The 23,990-nt window shown below is 35.9% G+C and overlaps 1 pseudogene; it reads right to left on the bottom strand.

Moving 5' to 3' along the window:
• The window catches only part of LOC101591258, a 57,796-nt pseudogene extending 36,460 nt beyond the window's left edge, over window positions 1–21,336 (bottom strand).
• Between the last annotated feature and the right edge of the window lie 2,654 nt (window positions 21,337–23,990).

Below are 23,990 nucleotides of genomic sequence, written 5' to 3'. Positions count from 1 at the left end.
ATATATATATTTGACAAGACACAAAAGCAAAACTCAATCACAAACTCTCATCCCACACAGGACAAGCTCAAGCAGTAGAAGTTCAAAAACTGATACGAGACTGTAGAGAAAGTCAGATCAGAAATAATCTTCCTGATTCAAAAAGAGATCGTGACCATAATGAAGGCCTAACACATCAAACATACAGCAGACATAGAAAAAATGGAAGAGCACAAGAAAATGATAGAAATTATAAACATTTAACATATAAAAATAGAATCCATGAAGCACTCAAACAGATCCAGCAAATTGAAAACTCAACTGAAAGTTCATAAAAAACAGCCATAGTCCCACCCCACCAGCTTTCCACTGGGCTTTGTTGATCTGTAAGACCACCAGAGAGAACTGATAGCCTAGCCACAGTCCTTTAGCCTTTCTGACAGAGTCTGCTTATTCTGGCCACTTATCCCTGCCCTAAAAACTGTCCTGGAAACTTGGCAGCTATAGCACACTCAGCCCCCACTTTCCTGCTGGAGTTTGCTTCCAAGGCCACACTGCTCACCCTTAAGACCATCTGAGAGACCTGTACTCTAAACAGTTGGTTCATTCTTTCCACCACTCCTGCCCTGAAAAACATCAGGGAGTCGTTATGAACATAGGGAGCTAGAGTAACCCTGCTGAGCATTATCTTGCACCAATCCAGCATCAAAAGAGTATTGCACAAATTTGGCCTGCACTCATTTTCATCAGATTCTTTTTGAAATGTGGCTTTCCCTCCTTCCTTAATGCGGTAGAAACCACACTGAACAACACACAGCAAGGACTTTGGTGAACTTACTCTGCCCTCCCATTTTCTGGAGATTCTTGCAGGCCTCCACCATGCCCATCTACAATCACTGCAAAAACATGACAAAAGGAATGAACGAAAGGTAATCAGAGCCATCTAGCCTACCCAAACCAATTTCAGGAGACAAGATGATGAAAGTTACACACTTGAAATGTTGGCGATGATATAAATTGAAGTAAAGAAACAACTCCATCAGGGTATGAAGGAAATCAGATCAGAATTAATCACTCATGTAAAAAAGTAATGACCACAATCATGAAAGAATAGTTTGATACATCTAAAGAAGACGCAGAGAAAAAAAAGAAAGAAAGAAAAAATAGAAGGGAATAGGACAATAATGGAAATGTTGATTGAACAATACAGGAAACAATCAGAATGCATGAAATGGATTCGCAATAATATCCAGGACATTATGAATTACACTGAAAGATGGAAAAAGTACTTCAATGAAATATAAGTTAGAATTTCTGACCTTGAAGATACTATTTCAACTAGTGAACACAAAAGGAAACATCTCTTAAAAATAATGAGAAATCAGCAAATAAAAATTAAAAAGCTGCAATATAATAATAATATAACACAATATAAAAATAATATACGACTAATAGGTATCAAGGAAAATAACTGGAGTTAAGACAAAGGACATTTAAAAATGTTAAAGAAATAGCAGCAGAAAATTTGCAAGCATGGGACCATAATTTGATATACTGATAATTGAAGCAGAGAGAACCCCAGATAATCATAAAGAAAATAAATCTTTACACAGAAACATAGCAATCAAGATCCCAGAAATTGAGAATAAGAACAGAATATTAAAAACTGTTATGGAGAAAAAACAATCACTTTTAATGAAAGCCCATCAGAATCATGGCAGATTTCTCAACACAGACCATCAAATCAAGAAGACTTTAGAGTAAGATTTTTGAGGTCCTGAAAGAAAATAACTTTCAACTCATGTATCCTGGAAAAATATGTATCAAATTTAATGGAGAAATCAGATATTGCCATGACAAATGACTACAGAACATATTCATCACAACAAAATTGACCCTAAAAATAGTACAGACAGATATTTTACAAAGAGACAAATATAACCACAGCTTCAATAATGACAAAAGAGAACAATCAAGCAAAACAAGCAATGAAGCAAAGAGGAAAAGTAGCTATCTTACAGTAGGAAAGCCACATGATAAAGATAACCCAATACATATCAGTTATCACTATCCACAAAAATGGCTTCAATTCATCAATCAAAAGAAGCAGACTAGCAGAGAGTATAAAGAAACAAAAATCAACATTATGCTAAATACAAGAAATGCATTTATATCAAACGGAAAAAAAGAAAGCAGACTGAAAGTCAAAGCATGGAAAACAATCTTCCAGGTGACAGGGTACAAGAAAAAAGCAGAGGTATCTATTTTGGTTGCTGACAATGTCAACTTCAAACCAAGTGTGATTAAAAGAGACAAAGAAGTACACTACATACTTTTTAGGGAAAACCTGCAAGAGGAAGAGATAGCAATTATAAATGTATGTGCACCCAAAATAGAAGGAGTCAATTATATAAGACAAGTTTTAACAGACATGAAAAAATCTAATAAGCAATAACATAATTGCATTGGAGGAATTTAACACCCACTGACACAAAGAGATAGATCAACCGTGGAAAAATAAGTAAAAAAATAAAACAAATAAAATAAATAAATAAATAAATAAATAAATAAAAAGAAGAAGAACTAAACCAAACTTGTGTAGAAATGGACTTAGTAGACCTTTAGAGAATGTTCCACACAAGAGCATCAGAATACACATTTTTCTCAGTTTCACACTGTATATTCATCAAAATGAATCATGTACTGGCATATACAAAGTTCTTAAGTAAATGCAAAAAAATTGAAATTCTCCAATGCATATTATCTGAACATAGCATAACGAAACTGGAAATTATAGATGAAAGAAACAGGAAAAACTCTATAAACAAATGAAAATTAAATAGTACCCTCCTGAAAAAGCAATGGGTTATTGATGAAATTAAAGAAGAAATTAGCAATATTCACAATGTAATGGAATTTCAGATGAAATTTACAAAAACCTGTGGGATAAGATGAAAGCTATTTTAAGAAGCAAATTCATAGCAAAAATTCCCACAAAGGAAAACAGAAAAACCCCAAATAAATAATCTGATGCTGCATCTCAAAAAGTCCTTGAAAAAGAAGGGTAAGTAAAGTCCAAAGACCAAAAAAGGTAGGAAATTATCAAGAAAGAACAGAAATTAATGCAATCAAGATTTAAAAAAATACAAAGACTTAATGAGTAGAAGAGCTAGTTCTTTGAAAGAAGAAGTAAAATTGGTACAACCCTAGCCAACCTCATTTAAAAAAGGAAAGAAAAAAAAAACCTCAAGTTCAGGCAATGAGGAATGTAAAGGATAAAATCACTACAGATACTATAGAAATTGAGAACATTATTAATACTTATTTCCATTATCTTTACTTTCACAGAATGGAAAATATGGAAGAAATAGAGTCCTTTATTAACAAAGCTAATTAATGAAGCTCGATCAAGAAGATATAATTCTGCGGGGCTGGAGAGATGGCTCAGTGGTCTAAAGCACCTACTTAGAACAAGCTTAGCAAAGCATCGGGGACCGCGGTTCAATCCCCCAGCACCACATGCCAGCCAGCCCCGCCCCCTGGTGGGCTGAGCTGGCCACACACACACACCACACACACACTCTCTCTCTCTCTCTCTCTCTCTCTCTCTCTCTCAAATAAATAAAAAAAATTAAAAAAAGAAGATATAATTCTGAATAAGCCAATATCATGCAATTAAATTGCAAATGTAATTAAAAAGAAACAAAAATAGTCCCAGCAGAGAAATGTCTAGGTCTTGATGGATTCAAAGCAGAATTCTATGAGAAATTTGGGGAGAACCTAATGTCAACTTTTCTAAAAACTTTAAATGAAATTTTAAGGAAAGTAATTCTCCCAAACTCATTCAGGGAGGCAAGTAATAATACTCTGAAATCAGTACCAGAGAAGGATGCATTCAAAAAAAAGAAGAGAACTACAGGTTAATCTCACTAATGAACATAGATGAAAAAATCCTCAATACAATTCTAACTAATAAAATGCATCAAATAATCAAGACGATTATGCAGCTTAACCAATTGGGATTAATCCCAGGAATGAAGAAATGGTTTAGAATACAGAAAAACTAGAAATGTGATGCACCACATCAATAGAGCCAAAGGCAAAAATCACATGATCACCTCAATAGATGCAGAAAAATCTTGTGATAAAATCAAAATTCCTTCATGATAAAAAAAACCTACAGAGAATCAAAATACTTTGTCTTTACCTAAACCTGATGAAAGCCATTTATAACAAGCAACAGCAAAGATCGTTAATGGGCAAAAACTGAAAGCTTTCACTTTAAAATCTGAAACAAGTCAAAGATACCCAGTGTAACCACTCCTTCTCAATAAAATTCTGGAAACATTAGTCAGAGCAGCTAGACAAGAAAATGAAATAAAGAGAACAGTAATTGGAAAGGAAGAGATAAAATTACATTATTTACAGATGATATGATACTGTGCATAGAAGACTTAAAAAAGTCCATTAAGAGAACAGATTTAATAACCTAATTCAGTACTATACAGGATACAACGTGAACACTCAGCAATCAATAGCATTTCTATAACAAATGCATTGAGAGAAAAATTGTGGAAAGTATACTTTTCAGAATAATACTCAAAGAAATGAAATACTTAGCAATCAATCTCACAAAGGAAGCAAAAGATTTATACAGTTAAAATTATAGTATTTTGAAAAAAGACTAAAGAGGATTTCAGAAAATATAATATTATTCTTTGCTTTTGGATACCAAGAAAAAATATTGTGAAAATAGCCATATTTCCAAAACTCTTATATGGATTCATTGCAATCTCAATTTAAATTTCATTAGTATACCTTGCAGATCTAGAAAAAAAAATCCTAAATTTCATGTGGTATAAGAAGAGGCCTACAATATCAAAAGCAAACTTGGGTTAGAAAAGGAAGGCAAGAGGCATCACAATCCCTGATTTTAAATTATATTACAGAGATAACATTGATAAAATCCTCATGGTTCTAGCAAAAAAGAAAAACCAGACCTGAGGATCCATGAAAGAGATTCAAAAACTTAGAGACAACTACAAGCACACCCAGCCAATTTTTCCTTGACAAAGGGGTCCAACAAGTTCACCACAAGAAAGATAGCCTCTATTAATAAATGATGCTGGGAAATCATGAAGAACATCAAACAGCATGAACAAGAAGGATTCACCAAAGTAATGCAAAGATGCGTCAATATATGCAAATCTATAAAGGTAATACACTATATCAATGGAGCCAAATCTAAAAACCACATGATAATCTCAATAAATGCAGAAAAGGCTTTCAACAAAGTCCAACACTCACTCATGTTCAAAGTCCTACAGAAAATTGGAATAGATGGCCTCTACCTCAAACTGATAAAAGCCATCTATGACAGCCCAATGGCTAACATAATTCTAAATGGACAAAAACTGAAATCTTTTACACTCAGATCTGGTACAAGACAAGGATGTCCTCTATCACCATTCCTATTCAATATAATTTTGGAATCATTAACTAAAGCCATTAGACAAAAAAGAGAAATAAAAGGAGTAAGAATAGGTAAAGAAGAAGTTACATTATCATTATTTGCAGATGACATGATACATTACTTGGTGGATCCAAAAAACTCCATCAATATGCTAACAGAATTGATACACTAATTCAGTAGCATAGCAGGATACAAAATCAATACTCAAAATTCGATAGCATTCTTCTACAAAGATAGCAAACACACTGAGAGGGAAATTAGAGAAACACTACCTTTTACAATAACACTGCGGAAAATGAAATACCTTGGAACTCATCTAACTAAAGAAGTCAAAGATCTTTTCAAGGACAATTACAGGACTCTGAAAAGAAGATTGTAGAAGATTTCAGAAAATGGAAAGATATTCCCTGGTCCTGCACAGGAAGAATCAAAATTGTGAACATGTCCATACTCCCAAAATTGTTGTACAGATTTAATGCAATCCTTATCAAACTACCATGAACATACCACACAGACTTACAGAAATTGTACCTAAAATTTATTTGGAACCAGAAAATCCCTGGAATACCAAAGACAAATCTGGGCAACAAAGACAAGGCAGGAAGCATTGCAATTCCTGACTTGAAATTATAGTACAAAGCTAGTGTGATAAAATTAGCATGGTACTGGAATCAAAATAGACTTGCAGATCAATGGAGTAGATTTTTTAAAAAATGGAATAGATTAGAAAACGCAGAAGCCTCTATAAATGCACTCATCCAAATTATCTTCTACAAAGGGGCAAAAATGCCTACTGGAAGAAATATAGCCTTTAAAAAATGGTGCTGGAACATCTGGCTCTCTACATGCCAAAAACTAAAACTTGCCCCAGGTCTATCACCACTCACTAATCTAAAGTCAAAATGGATTAAAGATCTAAACATTGACATAGAAACACTAAATTTCCTGGAAGAGAAAGTAGGAAGGACTCTTGAAGACATAGGGGTAGGCAAAGAGTTCATGAACAGAAATCAAATCACATGGTTAATACGTGAAAGAATTAAAAAATTGGACCTCCTCTTTTGTTGAGAATTTTTTGTACATCAAAAGAAATTATCAACAAAGTGAGAAAACAAACCACAAATTTCGAAAAAATGTTGATTAGTAAACCTTCAGACAAAGGTCTGCTCTCTAGAATTTATGAAGAACTAAAAAACATTAGGGCACCAAAATATAAAGATCCAATCTAGAAATGTGTATCTGAGATAAAATCACACTTCTTAGAGGATGAAATTAAAGAAGTGAATAAATATATGAAAAAATGCTCCTCATCACTAGCCTACCATGAAATGCAAATTAAAACAACATTGCCATACTATCTCACCTCAGAAAGAATGGCTATCTTAAAGAAATCAACCACTAAGAAATGTTGGAGAGACTGTAGGGAAATAGAAAATTTCTCCACTGTTGGTGAGAATGTAGACTGTTCCAGCCATTATGGAAATCAGTGTGGAGATTCCTTAAAAGTGTAGGACTAGAAATCCCACTCAAACCAGCTATCTCTCTACTGGGAATTTTCCCAGAGGAACTGAAAACATTGTATTACAGTGATATATGTGTACCTATGTTTAAAGCTGCACAATTTATGATAGCCAAATCTTGGAAACAACCAAGATGCCTGTCACCTGAAGAAGGGATGAAAAAATTGTTGTGTATTTATACAATGGGTGTATTACTCAGCTATAAAAAAAAAGAAAAAAACCCTCGAAGCCTTTATATTTAAGTGGATACCACTTGAAGATATGATTATAAGTGAAATAAACCAGACCCAAATGGGTAAATATGGTATAGTCTCCCTAGTATAAGAACTCAAAAGAAAAAATAAAAATAGAAATGCATAATAAAATTAAAAGGAAATTGAGAACTTGCGGATTAGACAACAAAGAGTAAAAGAGAAAAGCTAGAAAACATGACAGGAGCAAAGCCATACATTTATATGCACAAGATAAATAAGACAATGATCCTGAGAATCTTCACATGTTTTTGAAACTAGTATGCAATTCGTATGATTCTCTCCCTGACTAACTATATATGCTGATACCTGTGAACTAAGCAACTGCAATGTGTAATGGTAGGGGTCATGCTTGGAATGCCTGTCATTCTGGTCTTCTAAATACTTAGTGCTTGTCTTGACATACCAGTTGTGGCCAAAGTGTCTCTTAAGTAAATGTATTTTTAAAAAGGGTAATAAATGAAAACAAGAGATAGAAAAAAAAAAGTCGCAGGACTGTCCTGCTAGAAGGCCATGTATGGTTAGATTTCTAAATTTTGTTGTTAAAATACGTAGCTGTTTATTCCTAATTTTAAATATTTTTTATTTTTTTAATCTTTTCATATTCTGGAGGGATTTAAAGTTTGATATATCAATACTTAATGAAAAATATCTGTTCCATTATATGCTTAAAATGTTTGATACTCAGACAGATAGTGAGGTTAAGCTCAACTGCCTAGGATGTAGTTTAATAATAATAAGCTTCTCTTCTGGAGCATAAACAACCTAAGTTTGCAAACCAAAAAATAAAGAAAAAGAAGAGCTGCAAGGACAGCCAAAATTGTGTACCTAGTCTTTCAAGATCAGTGAAGACTCATGACATAGAAGATCCTATACTGTGACACCTTGTAACCTAGTTGTGTCTCAAATTTTTTTATCATAGAGATTCCTGGTCCACAGAGGAAAGTGATTGATGATGTAGAGTGTGCCTAAGGAGAATCACATGGAGAGGAAACATTCTCTCAGGCTTTTACAGAGAGCAAATTGGTCAAGCAATGGTCCTGACTCATCCAGATATCTGATACTGACAAATTATCTACAAACTATGGTACAGGGCTTCAGAATAATTCTGGAAGGGATTTGATTGACCTTATCAAATACAAAGTTACATTTCTCGTTATTTAGGTCTTGAAAGAATACTTCAAAGAATCAACAATTGGCATCTCATCTTTTCAAAAGTTTCTGCAGATCAAAACAAATCACCTATAGAGTAAAATGAAAACCCTAGACCACATAATAGCTCACAGAACATGCTTAGGTAAGTGCAAAGTAATTGACGTTATCCAACATATACTATCTGATCATAGTACAATGTATTTGTAGATCAAAGGCAAAGGAAACCACAGCAATTCCACAAACATACAAAATATAAATTTGTGGCTGGGGAGATGGCTTAGTGGAATAAGCACTTTCCTGGCAAGCGCAAGGGCCTGAGTTCAATCCCCAGTTCCGGAAAAAAAAAAAAAAAAAAAAAAAAAAAAGAGTAACATTCAACAGACAAAATTAATGTAGAAATTAAACAGGAAGTATATAACCTAAATGAGAATACTTGTAGAACATAAGGAATTTGTAGGACACAAGGTAGTCCTAAAGAGTAATGTTGCTGTCAATACCCATATCAGGAAGACAGTAGGTTTTAAGAGATCAAAGCAGAAAGTAATGCAAGTGAGACTATGAAAACAATACAAAGAATCCATAAATTAATTAGCTGCTTTTTGAAACACTAAATAAAATTCATTAGCCTAGCTAAGCTTGTCATAAAAAGGAAAAGAGAAGTCTAAAATTCATTTATTTTCGGGCTGGAGAGATGGCTCAGTGGTCTAAAGCACCTACTTAGAACAAGCTTAGCGAAAGCATCAGGGACCGCGGTTCAATCCCCCAGCACCACATGCCAGCCAGCCCTGCCCCCTGGTGGGCTGAGCTGGTCTCTCTCTCTCTCTCTCTCTCAAATAAATAAATAAATAAAATTAAAAAAAAAATAAAATTCATTTATTTTGGAAAGAAAAGTCAAATCACAACAGATATTCAGAAATCCATAAGACTATTCATAACTGCTTCAAGAATCTTTATTCTGATAAAATGAAAAACACAGATGCAATATACAGATTCCTAGCTATATATAAACTGTGAAAGCTGAATTAAGAAGAAGTAAAATTTATAAATAACCAAATTTCAGTGAATGAAAATGAAAACTAAATTAAAACCTACTAACAGAGAAAAGTACAGTTCTAATGGCTATGCACATGATTTCCTTGTTAATTTTATAGCACCCAAACCTGTAACTCCTCTACCTCTTTAAAAAACTTGAAAGGGAAGCAATAATTCTAAGACAATTGTGCTGATAGAAAATATTACTCTATCACCAAAATCAGAGAAAAGTGCAACAAAAAATGGGTGATTAGACCAATCTCTCTAATTAATATAGATGTAAAAATCCTCAAGAAGGGGCTGGGGAGATGGCTCAGTAGAATAAGTGTTTGCCTGGCAATTGCAAGGACCTGAGTTCAATTCCTGGTTCTGCCAAAAGAGAAAAAAAATTCCTCAACAGTTGGTGGGGGAATGAAATCAGCAATCTAAATGCCTGCCAGGCAAGCATTTGACAAAGAATAATACACATTCATGGTAAAAAACCAATAGAATATTAGAATATATGGTACTCAATGTGATATAAGCCATCAATAAAAAATAGACAATCTCATTAAATGGAAAAAACAAAAATGAAGACTTTCAGTCTAAGATCAGGAACAAGATAAGAATTTCTATTATGGGGCCAGAAATACCGCAAAGTGGAATAAGGGACTGCCTGGCAAGCACAAGGTCTCAAGTTCCATCTCTGGTACAAAGAAAAGAAGAAAAAGAATTTCTGTCTTCACCATTCCTACCATTCTGAAAATAAATGGACAGAGAAAGAGAACATGAGAAAAAATAAAGTCAGGAAAGGAATAAATAAATTATGATTACGAGTAGATGACATGATACTCTACATAAATGGTACCACGAAGTCTCCCAGAAGACTTCTAGATTTAATTCCCAAATTAAGTAATGTAGCTGTATTCAATGTCAAAACTAAAAAAAAAATCAAAAGTTTATAAAAAAAATGAAATTTTATCCATTTTACTCAGCTAGGAAAATTCAACATAGAGAAAATGTCCACACTCCCCAAATTTCTCTGAAGACTTAAATCTATGACAATCAAAATACCATTAGAAAATATTACAGAAATACAGAAAATATTCCTAACAGGTTATCTGCAGCCAAAACAGGTCTAGAAGAACAAGAGAAACTGGACAACAAAGTCCAAGGATGATTACAATCTCTAGTATTAAATTATACTACAAAGTAACTGTGATTTTTAAAAAAGCATAGTACTGGGGGTGCAGTGAGCCCCGAGTAACAATGGAACAGATTAGAAGATTTGGAAACACTTCCAAATACACTCAGCCACTTAATTTTTGACAGAAGAACCACACTTGTTCACTGGAAGAAGGATAGTGATAGGTTTCAGAGGCAACAGCAATGGCAGCAGTGGTGGCGGTACAGCAGAGAAGCAGAAATAGGGGGAGGGAGACTTTATTAACTTTAAACACATGGAGAGGACAAAGGGCAGGGAGATGGGCAGATACTCTGACCTGAGACAGGGAGCATGAGACATTATGGACTTCTGCTGGGTGTGGAGCTTGAGGGGAAGGTTTAGTGACATATAAGAAGCTGATTGGAGGATCCCTTGTGTGGACGGGAAAGGTCAAAGGAAGTTGTACCCAGGACTGGAGTGGGTAAGGAGGAGGAGGTGGTCGTTGGGAGGATAAGCTGTTGTTTTAAGAGCTTCAGCCATATTTGATGACCACCATAATCATTCAGCAATTCATGCTAGGGCCATAATCTATCATTCCCATCTTTTGGTTGTTATAAAGGGGGTCATCTTGGGGATGAGGGGGAGTTGACAGGATGATGGTTCACACTCATGTAGAAGTTAATGCCAGGAGTCTCAGCTAGGACTAGAAGTTTATAATTAGTGATGGCTCACATTTGATACTGAAGAAACCTTGAAAAAAGTTTAAAAAGACAGCACATTAGGAGTACATGTCATCATGATTAAAGGACACAGGAGGGGAAGCAAGGGGGGGTTATAATCTGTGTCATTTTAACATGACCATGTTAAAGAGGAGGAGTATTGATCTTTAGCTTTTTGACATCAATGTGAGGAAAGGGAGTCAGGGCCATCGGTAGTACTATAACACAACTCTATCCTATTAAAGTAAATTTTTTATCTTTTATGTGTTTGTGTGGAGACATAGAGTCTATCTACCAACTGTACTGTTTACAGTTGTTTAGAAAGGTAGGCTACTGCCTAAAAAGATGGTCTCTTTTTATGTCGTAAAATGTTCACTGTATTATGAACTTGCAAAGAAGTACATAGGGTAAAAGGCTGAGATGATTTGGGTAAAGACAGCTGGGGCCCTTAGAAGGGCTTGTTGTAGATTGCAAAAGGAGAGATATACAGGAGCAGTCAGGTCTAGGGGTTCTCACAAGGAACCTTTTGATCTCTATATAGGGGTTCTGCTAGGGAAGCAAAATTCTGAACCCAGAGATGAAAGAAGATGGCTAAACCAAGGAAGGATGAAATCTGTTATTTTGTGGTGGGCAGTGATTGCATGAGTAGCGGGAGAGAGGGTCTTAGATACTTGACTTTTGGTGAAGCTATCTGAGCTTTGGAGAGAGAGACTATATAAACTGGTCCTGACAGAAAATTGAGAAAAATAGCTGTTTGTCTTAGGGTCAGCACATGAGAGGGGGAGCAAAGGAAGAGTCATAGATATATTGAAAGAATGGCTGGGCTAGAGATCAAGGGTCTCAAGATCAGCAGGAAGAGGTTGACTAAAGAAGTGAGGACTATCTCTGAACCCTTGAGGTAGGACTGTCCATGTGAGCTGTTGAGATTGGAGAGTGTATGGATCAATCTACAAGAAGGCAAAGAGGTCACTGGGTTTGAGTACTGGAAGAATGAGGGTATTATATAGCAAGTGGGTACTTTTAAGAAAACTATTGGTAAGGAGGTGGAGAATGATGGGCTTGAGTCTCTTGGTCTTTGGGCACTATTGCGTATTGGGAAATGTACAGAAACACTGTGGGATCACTGAGTCACACTAGGAACAGCATGTGTGGCATGAGTGGGATTGAAAGTGTCTCAGAGCATGTGGTTGACAAGGGAAGAGGGATGGAGGGCCTAGTTGTACATTGAGGTTGGGTTTGTATGATGTACACTGTGGGGGAGAGAGAGGTAAGAAAGAAGTGGAGTTTTTGGAGGAGGTCTCTCCTCATGAGAGGTATGGGATATATTAGGATCACAAGGAAATTAAGAGTGAAGAACAATGTCTGAAGTTAGCATGGAATGGGCCTGTCTGAAGGGATCATGTAGCTTGGACATCAACATCCACTATGGAGACTAGAGCTAATATAATGATTTAACTCAGGAACAGCACTATATGTGGTGTACATGTCAACAAGAAAAGAGTTTTTTTTTTTTTACCTGAGATATCCAGCAAGACTCGGGACTCGACAAAGGTGCCTTTAATGTGGGCCATGGAACCCAAGGTCTGTTGTTGCTCTTCAGCGGCAAGACCAAGCAGCTCTAGTATATAGATCTGGCTATAGTGAGGTTTCTTGTGAGGGCAGGGAATTGGATGACTTACCTGCTCTCTGGCAGACAGGATAGTTGCATTTCCAGTGACCCTTGAGCTTGTGGATGTCCTAGTGATGGCTACAGAGTGGGGCAGGCTCATGCCCAGTGTCTTTCTTCAGCATACTTGGCTTGGGTGGCAGCATTGTTTAGGCTCAGCATTACCTTGTCAAGGTCCTGCTTTGATGGGAGTCCTGAGTGTTGCAGACAAAGGCTGGCAGTATATATAGTTAATTTTGGTCTCTATTATTGAAGACACAGAAAGTTAGATTAAGTATGTTTTCCTGTGAAGTTTAATGGCTGAGATTTGTGTTTTTAGCTTTGCATGAATGTCATGAACAAATAGAGATATAAAATAGGAATTAATAGTAATTGGTGCTTTAAGAGAATCTGGGTTTACATCAGTATACTTAGTTTGGAGCAATACATTTGATTATTAGAATTTTATCTGAGTATAAAGTACCTTGAAATATAAAGTGTAACCAGAGAACTATTATTTCTTATCAACCATGGACATTTTGGCAGTTTAATCCCTGTAGGATGTTAATGGACAACCATTATATAATTTTGTAGAGATCTTTTGGCATCGATAGTCATACATAGCAGTATAGTGTAACAGTCATATAAAATCCACATTTTGTTTTTGCATCTTTAGATGTACCTGGGATACATATTACCTAAATTTTAGTTATAAAATTATTTGATTGATAACCTCATATTAACTTGATAGGAACCTATTATAAATACCTGGATCATAAGAGAAAGGGATAAATCTGAAAGAAAATTTATATTTTCGCATACAGTATTTTAGAAGGCATACATATGTTTAATATGTTAAGCATCTTTTATCAGAAAACCTTATTTTATTTTTTGTAAAAGCTTTTGTATTTTAACCAATGACCAATTTATTGGGGGCTCTCTATTAATGAACAAATGTTGGCCACCCTCTATTCATCAATCAAGAGTTCTGTCCAACAATCTTCCCCCATTTTAATGGTTTTTATTTAATTATAAATTAATTTTTATGTTACCTAGACCAGCTGGTAACTCAGGAGAAAGCATGTTTTCCAGTTTATATTTTAGAACTCAAATAAAAAGGACTAGATGCTTACGGAATGACATAAAAACAAACAAGTACATACAGGACACATGGACATGTTTATAAAATAAGAGTGCACTCAAATATATTTCTGACCAGGTTAAACTATGATGGCCTTTTTGAGTTTGTAATTATGAGAGACCAGTCAGAACTTTTATAAGTCAATTTATGTAGATCTCATGTAAGCATTTGAAAAGCACAAAAACCTCTTATTTATAGTTACTATATAACAAGGAGAGGGCACAAGATGGACTGGCCCATCATGTGATGAGGTACTAAAATGTGGTGCTCTGAAATCACAAGAGGAGTGATTATAACATGGTAGCAGCTAGCCACATGGTCCAGAAAATGGCAGTGACCCATCATGTAGGTGGCACAAGGCATTGTTCTGATGTCACAGGAGTGATGTTACAGAGAGGTGGATGGCCACATGGCATGTAAGATTGCGGTAGATTGTCATGTGATGGGATGCCTTAAGCAGGCACCCTGACATCATAGGAGGAGTGACCCTAGGGTGGCCATAGATGGCACAAAAAATGGTGGTGGCTCATCATGTGACAGAACCCTGCAAGTCAGTGCTGATATCATAGGAGGAGAGACCACATAATGGCGGCAGATAGCCACATGTCCTACAAGATGGCTGGCCACATGGCAGGCAGCCACAGGCTGACAGAGCATTGGGAGGAGGTTGGGTGATGGGGGTGAATGGGAAACGGTATGAGAAAAGGTGGAAGGAGAAAACACTGGTATCTGAGGTTTCAGTATGGAGGAAAGTGAGGCAGAGGAATCTACAAGGCAAAGGGTGGAATCTATAGGAGAACTAGAGGCAGAAGCAGAGATGTTGCTATAGATGGTGGAGTAAGTAAAAATGTAGTCAGAAGAGACTGACAAGCAGACTTTCAAGCAGAGGAGTGGAGAGGGTAGTACCAGCGGATATGGCTGGGGGATAGCAGAGGGAAGGAGGGAAGGATGTCTTTTTAGAGTCAACAAAGGCTTTTAAGGGATTTCTAGCCAATTGCCATTGTGATAATAGAGTTGAAAACTTAGTATTTTGAGTTCAAGATATCCTTGAAATCCAAGAGTGCTGAGGTTTTTTACGAGGCAACCCAGTGGCGTGTGCTTTGGAGGATGAGAAGAGCATTTCACATGGTGGCCAAATTAACTTGAGCCAAAGATTAGGGCAAAAGCCCAATGTCACTTCCCACTAAAAAGCCGGCACTTTTTAGTCTGGAGTGAGTATGAGAGAGAGAATGCCAACACCCACTTTATCAGTCGTCACTAGAAAAAGTGGGGAGCCGGGATCCAGATGGGGGTCCTGATGTGAGCTCATGATTTTTGAGACGAGACGAGAGGAAAGACAAGCAAGAGCTCTGTAGTTTTGGGCTCATGAGTGAGGACTGAGATTGACTGGTTTTGGATGTGAGCTAGCAACGGCAGGCAGCAGAGCCAAAAGTGGAAGCAGAAGGTGGTTCAGTGAGGTAGCTCAAAACCGAGGCAGGGGATGCCCTGGGAGCCACACTAATCACAGTTCCAGGTAACAGCATCAAAAATGATAGGTTTCAGAAGCAACAGCAATGGCAGCCATAGTGGCAGCCTAGCAGAGAAGCAGAAATGAGAGAGGAAAAGACTTTATTTACTCTAAACACACGGAGAGAGGATGAAGGGGAGGGAGATGGGAGGATCATCCAACCTGAGACAGGGAGCCTGAGACTTTATGGACCTTTACCATGGGTGGAGCTTGAGGGGCAGGTTTAATGACGTGTAAGAAGCTAATTGGAGGCTCCCTTGTGTGGGTAGGAAAGGTCAAAGGAAGTTGTACCCAGGGTTTGAGTTGGGAAGAGGGGGAGGAAAGTGGTCATTGGGAAGATAAGCTATTGTTTTAAGGACTTCAGCCAGATTAGATGACCAGCATGATAATTCAACAATTCTTACTAGGGCTATAACCTATCAGATAGCCTCATTAATAAATGATGCTGGAAACACTGGCTTTCCACATGGTGATACTGAAACTAGATTCATGTCTAGCATCATTCACTAAACTAAAAACAAAATTGACAAAATATGTACATATTAATATAGAATCAGTAAATCTGCTGGGATAGAATTTGGAAAGAAGTAGTAGTAGGAAAATATTTCATGAACAAAACCTAAGTCACATGGGAATTATCACAAAGAATCAACACAGATTTAAGATACTAAAAGATTCTGCACAGGAAAAAAAATCATCAACACAATGGAAAGAAAACCCACATAACTGGATAAAAAAAAATACCAAATGTACTTCAGGCAAAGGATTAATTTCTAGAATGTAAACAGAGATTAAAAAAAAGAAAAAAAAAGGAAGAAAGAAACAGATCTCCCAAATTCAAAGACCCAGCATGAAAATGGGCATCTGAGATGGACAGAAACCTCTTATGAGAAGTATAATATCAATACTTGATGAAAAATACCTGTTGAATGTTATGCCTAAGGTATTTGATATTCAGACAGATAGTGAGGTTAGGCTAACAGCCTAGGTTGTATGGTAATAACAATAAGCTTCTCTTCTGGTGGGTTAATAACCTGAGTTTGTGGACCAAAATTAAAGAAAAAGCGGGGCCAAAAGGAAAGCTAAGATTTTGGCCCTAGCCTTCCAAGGTCAATTAAGACTCAGGACATATGAGAACTTGTACTGGAATGTCACATAACTCAGTAGTGACCCAAATTTTCTGATCAAGGAGATTATGGGGCCAAAGAGGAAAGTGATCGATGATGTAGAGTGTGCCTAAGGAGAGCCACTTGGAGAGAAAACATTCTCTCAGGCTTTCACAGAGAGCACATTGGCCAAGCAATGGCCGTGACTCATCCACGTGACTGACACTGACAAAGGATCTACAATCTGAGGTACAGGATCTCAGAATAAATCCTGAGGGGATTTCACTGACCTTATCAGATCTAAAAGCTACAACTTTTTGCATAGGTCTTGCTTTATATTGGTCTCAATCAATCAGCAGAAAAGTATAAAAATAAAGTGTAATAAGTAAAGCCATAGTGTTATGTTCAGCTGTAGGGGATGCTTGTCAACAATTTCTGACACTGCCAATCAAGAGAAAGATCCAATACTATTATGGACTACTGGACTCTTTTAGAATATTTTGCTGAGTTTACACACCTATAATATTCAAATGGCGGAACTAAACGAAAAAGGGGATAAAGATGAATGTCCATTTCGTATCTGTGTATTCAAAATGGTTAGGATAGATATGTAGTTTCATTCTCTTAATGAATAAAAGGATTTGTTCTAATAGTGCTTTTAAAGAGGATATCATGTCTGCATCTTGTACAGAAAATAACCACTAGGAAGAGAGTATTCAATGTGTTAATTATTGGAATTGTCCTGCCAATTTGATTTGAAACTGTCTCATTGCTATTTGTTTCTCAATAAAATTATGGGAAAAAAGAAGTACAAATGGCATATAAATATAGGAAAAAATACTCAATATTACTGCTTATTTAAGAAATTTATATTAAGCAAGGCTGAGTTTCCATCTCCCTCCACAAAGAATGTCTATTGTCAAGAAAACAGTTTACAACAAAATGCTGCCAGGGCTGTAGTGATAAAGGAATACTTCTCCAATGTTTTCATTTTATTCTTTTTTTTTTTTTTTTGCATTTAGTACAGGATATATAGTGTCTCCCCAGAGGCTGGCTGGAATGGCTCACCAGGGATCCAACACCAGTGGTGCATTCTGCTGAAGAAGGCACTTTAGTCTACTGAGGTTTTGGCCAGCCGTACTTCTTAAGTGTTGATGTTACTGTAGGCTAGTGCAGCCAACATGGAAATCAACATGGAGATTTCTCAAAAACTAGGTTTAGAGGGGCCATTGGGCCCAGCTCTTCCCCTACTGGGTATTATCCTCAAAAGATTTAAAGCATCATGCCACAGAGATATAGAAGTGCAGTAAGAAATAAGAAAATCTTGAAAGCAACACAGACACCCATCACTCATTGAATGGATAAAAGGATGAGATCATTATGTATACATAAAATATACCAACTAATTTCTCAAGATTGAAGTTGTCAAAAACTCTTTTGTACCTGCTAATAAGAGAAATAAGATAATTACCTGATTAATGATTGAAATCGTAAAAGACAGAAATTAATAACATAAATTTAGTGGTAATCTCTCTTTTGCACTTTTTTGTTCTTACACTTTGAGCTGTTTCAGTTACAAAAGTATTGCTGGGCTTGTGGAAGTAAAAGAAAGAATAAGGGAAGAAAAAAGAAATGCTTTTAAAATTACTGTATTTTCTCTTCTGAATAAGTGTAAATTTTTAAAGACTGGCTGTAGCTTTAGATTTAGAAGATTGATAACAATATTGGGAAAGAGTAGTATTAATATGTTATTATCTATGGCTATTTAAATGGACCTAGTTAATTTTAACTATTATCTTAGAATATTATCTTAAAAATATGCATATTGTTTTCTGACATTCCAATAAAGTATAGAGAAAATACAATGTCACACAAAACAGAAAGAAAATTGATTTTACAAGATAATTAAATTTATTATGCTTAGTAATATAAGCAACTCCTTTGAAGACAGCAACATGCAATAAAATAACAATTACTGAAGTTCTGTAATATTTTAGTGAAATTTTGTATCATTTCTAATTTATTTTACTATTTTTATTATCTTTAAAATATCAATCAATCAATCAATAAGTAAACAAACAGTGAAGTTGGACATACTGCGAATTGGAATGGCCCTCCTTCCCCTAGGCCACTTGGACTCTGGAAGGCTCTTTTAATCTTGCTCTTGCTTACCAAGTCCAGAAAGTCATCTTTGGGAATCTGGGACATTCTGACCAGATGCCCTACATTCAGGCTTTGATTGATCTTGTCCATGACCCTCTGAAATGGTTCAAGGATTCCATCCATGGCCAACTGGCCAAACCCACATGATCGCACTGGCAGTTCCAACTGATAAGAAATGGATGTGACCCCCGACCATCACCCTCATAACCCACTTATTCTGCCTGCCTCCTAGAAAACATATAAACTCATTATGCAGTAGTTAAATGTTGGTTAAAATGTGTAGAATTTTTGTAAACTTCTGAAAAATGGGACTTTTCAATCTAGATCAGACTTAAAAGATATATATGCCTGTCTATAAAAAACCTGGACTCCTTTTGACAGCTAAATGACATCAGGTAAACAACCACTCTTAAAGACTTGGAGGACAGGTTTCACTGCTACAGATTGGCTCTAATCCCCCTCTACATGCTAGAGGAAGTGTCAGACCTGCTCTCTTTCAGTTTCCTTTCTTTGACCTTACACATAATTTTCCCTCCTCTTTGTACTATCCATTTTAGACTCTTATAAAATTAGGACAGCTAGATGATCTATTGTACTTTTTTTTCTCTCTTTCTGCTAGTACACAAGGAATTCTACCTGAGCTTTTCAGTAGAACAAATTAATGAGTCACTCCCTCAGAAATTAAGCTGAGGCAGCTTGCAATAGTTTACATGCTTAGTGACTGTCAGAAAAATTATTTACATCTGTACCTTATACTTTAAGAGTAAAAAAAGAGACTTTTGTCAATCTTAAAGTGTTTGTGCTCTGTTTCCAACCCAACCTTTTTCAGCAATAGTTATGCTTCCTTCTGTAAGACATTCCTGTCACCAGACCAATGGTCTTATGTTCAGATTTCGTTTGCATTAAGAAAGTCATTGTGACCTAGTATTGAAATTAGATATGAGCTACAGGAGAACCAGGCTGTTTAGCTGCCTAAGGCTGCTGCTTTCTGACCTTTGGAGACCATTGGACAAGGTAGCTTTAATCACAGCCTTGCCCATCACATATGGTGGGAATCTTTTTCATCTGTTGCTCAGTCAAATTACTAACATGTAAACTAGTGAAGAACTGAAAAATAATCATATCTCAAAATGAAAGACTTAATCCAAGAATGTGAATCTGAAATTTGCAGACACTTCTAAGATGAACAAATAGATATGGGAAATAAACATATGAAATCATGTTTAACACAACTGATCTTTTAAGAGATGCAATTTAGTAACCCAGCCAGTTCAAAAAGTGATGCTGAGTTACCAATAGCAACAGAAACTCACTCTTAGACCTTTTCTTCTCTCTCTCTCTGAGACAGGGTCTCACTGTGCACTTCAGCCTGGCTTGAATGCACTATGTAACTTGGCTTGGCCTTGAACTCATAGTGCTTCTCAAAAGTCAGCCTGCTGAGTGCTAGGATTACAGGTGTGCACCACCACAACCTTCTTAGAGCATTTCCTACATGTTTTTTTACAATGAAATTTTCAGTGTCACTTTAGCATTGTGTTTTAAAGTGGTGTGTATAAATCTGAGTGGAAATTCCCTGTAATTATGCATTTGTTCATTTTAAAGAATAATGCCAGTCAATAAATTGTCCTATGGTTATAGCTTTAAAACTGATCTGAGTAAAAACAGAAACTTATTTATCTTACAAGGTACAATATCCTTGTTACAAATGATTGATGTACATATGTTACAAAAATTTACAAACCTTAAAGATTAAGTGATAACAAGCATTCTTTTTTGTTTTGTTTGTTTGTTTTTTCCTAATGGATGTTTACATTTTCAACTGGTGACTATGATGATGGTGTAAAAGCCTAATTGTTGGTAAATGAGGCACAATAGTAATACTCAATGCTTAGTACCATGTTAAATGCAAGCAATCATGTATACAATCTTGCTTAAACATGTCTTTAACAAAAAAACCTATCTGTGGTATATAAATTTTCTTGTTTTAAAGAGTAGTTATATTCCATAGAAATAATTTATGTAAATAAAAGTCATTTTGTATGAAAGAAAGAGATGCAACTGGAACACCTCATTTTGGAAAGAATGACTGTTCTCAAAATTGCAATAATTTACATGTAACATCTATAAGCAGCAGAGAACACTGGGCTTCTGAAAAGGCAACTTGAAATGGAATTTATTGTGCCTATATTCAGGCAGAGAGCATGATAAACCCTTCTGCTCCAAACAAAGAAAAATGTGATCTCTTTTTAGTGATGGAAAGAAGGCATCAGACACTAGACAGAAAGGTCCAATGAATACCTCTGGTTAGAGATTTTTGGCATTCACAATGTCAATAGGCAGAACAATTTGAAGCAGCCCTGGTAAATTCTTGAGTCACTCACTTCAGATGTACCCAAGACCTGCAAACTTCGGTGTTGGATCATATCTCCTTTCCTGTGTTCAATGATGATGACAGTTTCAGTGTTCACTAAGTTCCCTGCTGAGAGCAGATATTCCTGCATTGTAGTGCTTCTTCTAGCAAGCAGGTGGGAGCCAGGGAGAGTCAGGACTAGTGAGAAATTTATAATAACAAATGCTTTTGGGGATCTGGGGGGCAGGGGAGGAGCCCTTCTTCATTGTTGAAGGAGTGCATAATTTTGCACAGACTATGGAAATTTGTGTGGCAATTCCTAAAAAAAACAAGGACTAGTTGTTTCATTTGATCCAGCTATTCCACACGTAGGTATTTTCCTAATAGAATTAAAAGCATCATACCATAACAACCTATATACTTAATTTTGTAATAGCTAAATCTTGGAAAGAATTCAAATGTACATCTGTTATCAGTAGATAAAAGAGATGTGGATTTTTTTATGCAAGGGAGTAATTCTAAGCCATAAAGAAATATAAGATGCTTGTAAATCACAAGATGCAGCTTGAGACCCTAATCTTAGGTGAAACAAAGACAGCCATGCAAACATTGTTTTGATTCTGGTGTGAGAAACTGGATTTTTAAATAAGGACACAATTTGTAATAGATATTGGGAAATGGGAATAGCTTGTAAAGAAATGAAGAACAAGAGAGGGTTGTATAGAAAAGGAAGAAATACAATAGAAAACTAAAAACAGAAATGATAAATGGAAAGCAAAACTTTGTATATGAGGAGGGGCAGAGGAGTAGAATGGAAGTCACAGCTATGGAAAATAAAGTTGAATCAAGATGTATCACATTCAGGTATAAATTACCTATGATGAATGTGATAGTTTAGCATATTTAATTATTTCACTAAACTTAATTTTAAAATAAGGTGACATGCTAGGATATGTGTCATCACTGTCAGCCTGAAAAAGTGAAGATAGAGAATATCGAAAGTACATTGCCTCCTCATCAATGGGTGATCAAACCAGGGAGGAAACTGATGCAGAAGAGGCTCAAGATTTTCTCTAGAGTATTGACAAGAATTGAACCAGAATGTCACAATGAAAACTATCCTCAAAATATTAAAAAAAGCTGATCACATATTGTCTTCAGACCTGATGGAAGGGGTCCTATAACTTACTGATATGAATATACATACTGTGATTATAAGCTAAATTTCATAATAAGACACATTTTACAATGCCTTCTAAATTAATACCACAATTTATAGAAAGTCCTCTATTCCTTGCTCTCTCTTCATTGTCTGATTCTCAAGTTCTCACTTCCTTTTTAATTGTGTTATACCTTTCTATTTGTAATTCTTCTTTTGAGTTCTTATACTAGGGAGACTATACAATATTTACAAATGTGGAAGGAAAACAGCTAGGAAACGTGACAGGGGCAAAGCCATACATTTATATGTACACAATAGGTAAGGCAATGATCCTGAGAATCTTCAGAAGCTAGAAGATGCTTGGTAGGATTCTCATCCTGACTAACTATATATGCTGATACCTATGAACTAAGCAACTACACTGAAGATGGCAATGTGTAATACTAGGGTCATGCTTGGAGTGCATGTTGTGCTGGTCTTCCAGATATGTGCTTCTTGTCTTAACACACTGATTGCTGCTGTGCTGGCTCTTTGGTAGATGTTTGTTTAAAAAGGAAGGGGGTGGTGAATGAAGACAGCAGACAGAAAAAGGGTGTTGTGGGACTGTCCAGCTACAATGTTGTATATGGTTAGATTTCTAAACTTCTGTGTAAAAATATGGAATTACTTATTCCTATTTTTAAAATTATATTTTAATTTATTTCTTTATATTCTATAGGTACTTAAAGTTTATCATATCACTACTTGATGAAAAATGCCTGTTCCACTCTATGCTTAAGATGTTTGATACTCAGACAGATAATGAGGTTAAGCTAGGTTGTAGGGTAATTACAATAAGCTTCTCTTCTGGAAGGTTAACAACCTAATTTTGCACACCAAAAATTGCAGAAAAAGGAGGGCTGCAAGGGCAGCTAACATTTTGGTCCTAGCTTTTCAAGGTCAGTGAAGACTCATTACATAGGAGAACCTATAGTATGACATCTTGTAACTCAGCTGTGTCCCAAAATTTTTGATCAAGTGATTATGGGGCTACAGAGGAAAGTGATTGATATTGTAGAGTGTGCCTAAGAAGAGTTATATGGAGAGATAACATTCTCTCAGGATTTCACAGAGAGCAAATTTATCAAGCAATGGCCATGACTCATCCACATGGCTGACAATGATAAATGATATACAAACTGCGGTACAGCATTTCAGGATAAGTCCGGAGGGCATTTGACCAACCTTATCAGATACAAAAGCTATATTTCTTGTTATATAGGTCTTGTTTTATCTTGGTTTTAAGCATCCAATGCAAAAGCATAAAAAGGAAGTATAAAAAGTAAAGTCATATTAAAATGCTGAGCTGTAAAAGGCTCAAGTCAACAACTTCTGACATCACCAGCCTTATGGAAAACCCACTACTACTATGGATTACTGGACTATCTTGGAATATTTTGCTGAATTCACACATGTATAATATTTAAATGACAAAAGTAAACAAAAAAAGGATACAAATGAACAACCATTTTGTATCTGTATATTCAAAATATTTGATATAGATATACAGTTACATTCTCTTAATTCAATGAATGGAATTATTTGTTCTAATAGTTTTTGTAAACAGAATATCATGTCTGCACCTTTTACAATGAATAACCACT

The sequence above is a fragment of the Octodon degus genome, unplaced genomic scaffold, assembly GCF_000260255.1.
Source record: "Octodon degus isolate 3935 unplaced genomic scaffold, OctDeg1.0 scaffold00365, whole genome shotgun sequence".
Classification (NCBI taxonomy): Eukaryota; Metazoa; Chordata; class Mammalia; order Rodentia; family Octodontidae; genus Octodon; species Octodon degus.
Note: the sequence above shows the minus strand (reverse complement) of the source record. Positions and strands in the feature narration are given on the sequence as shown.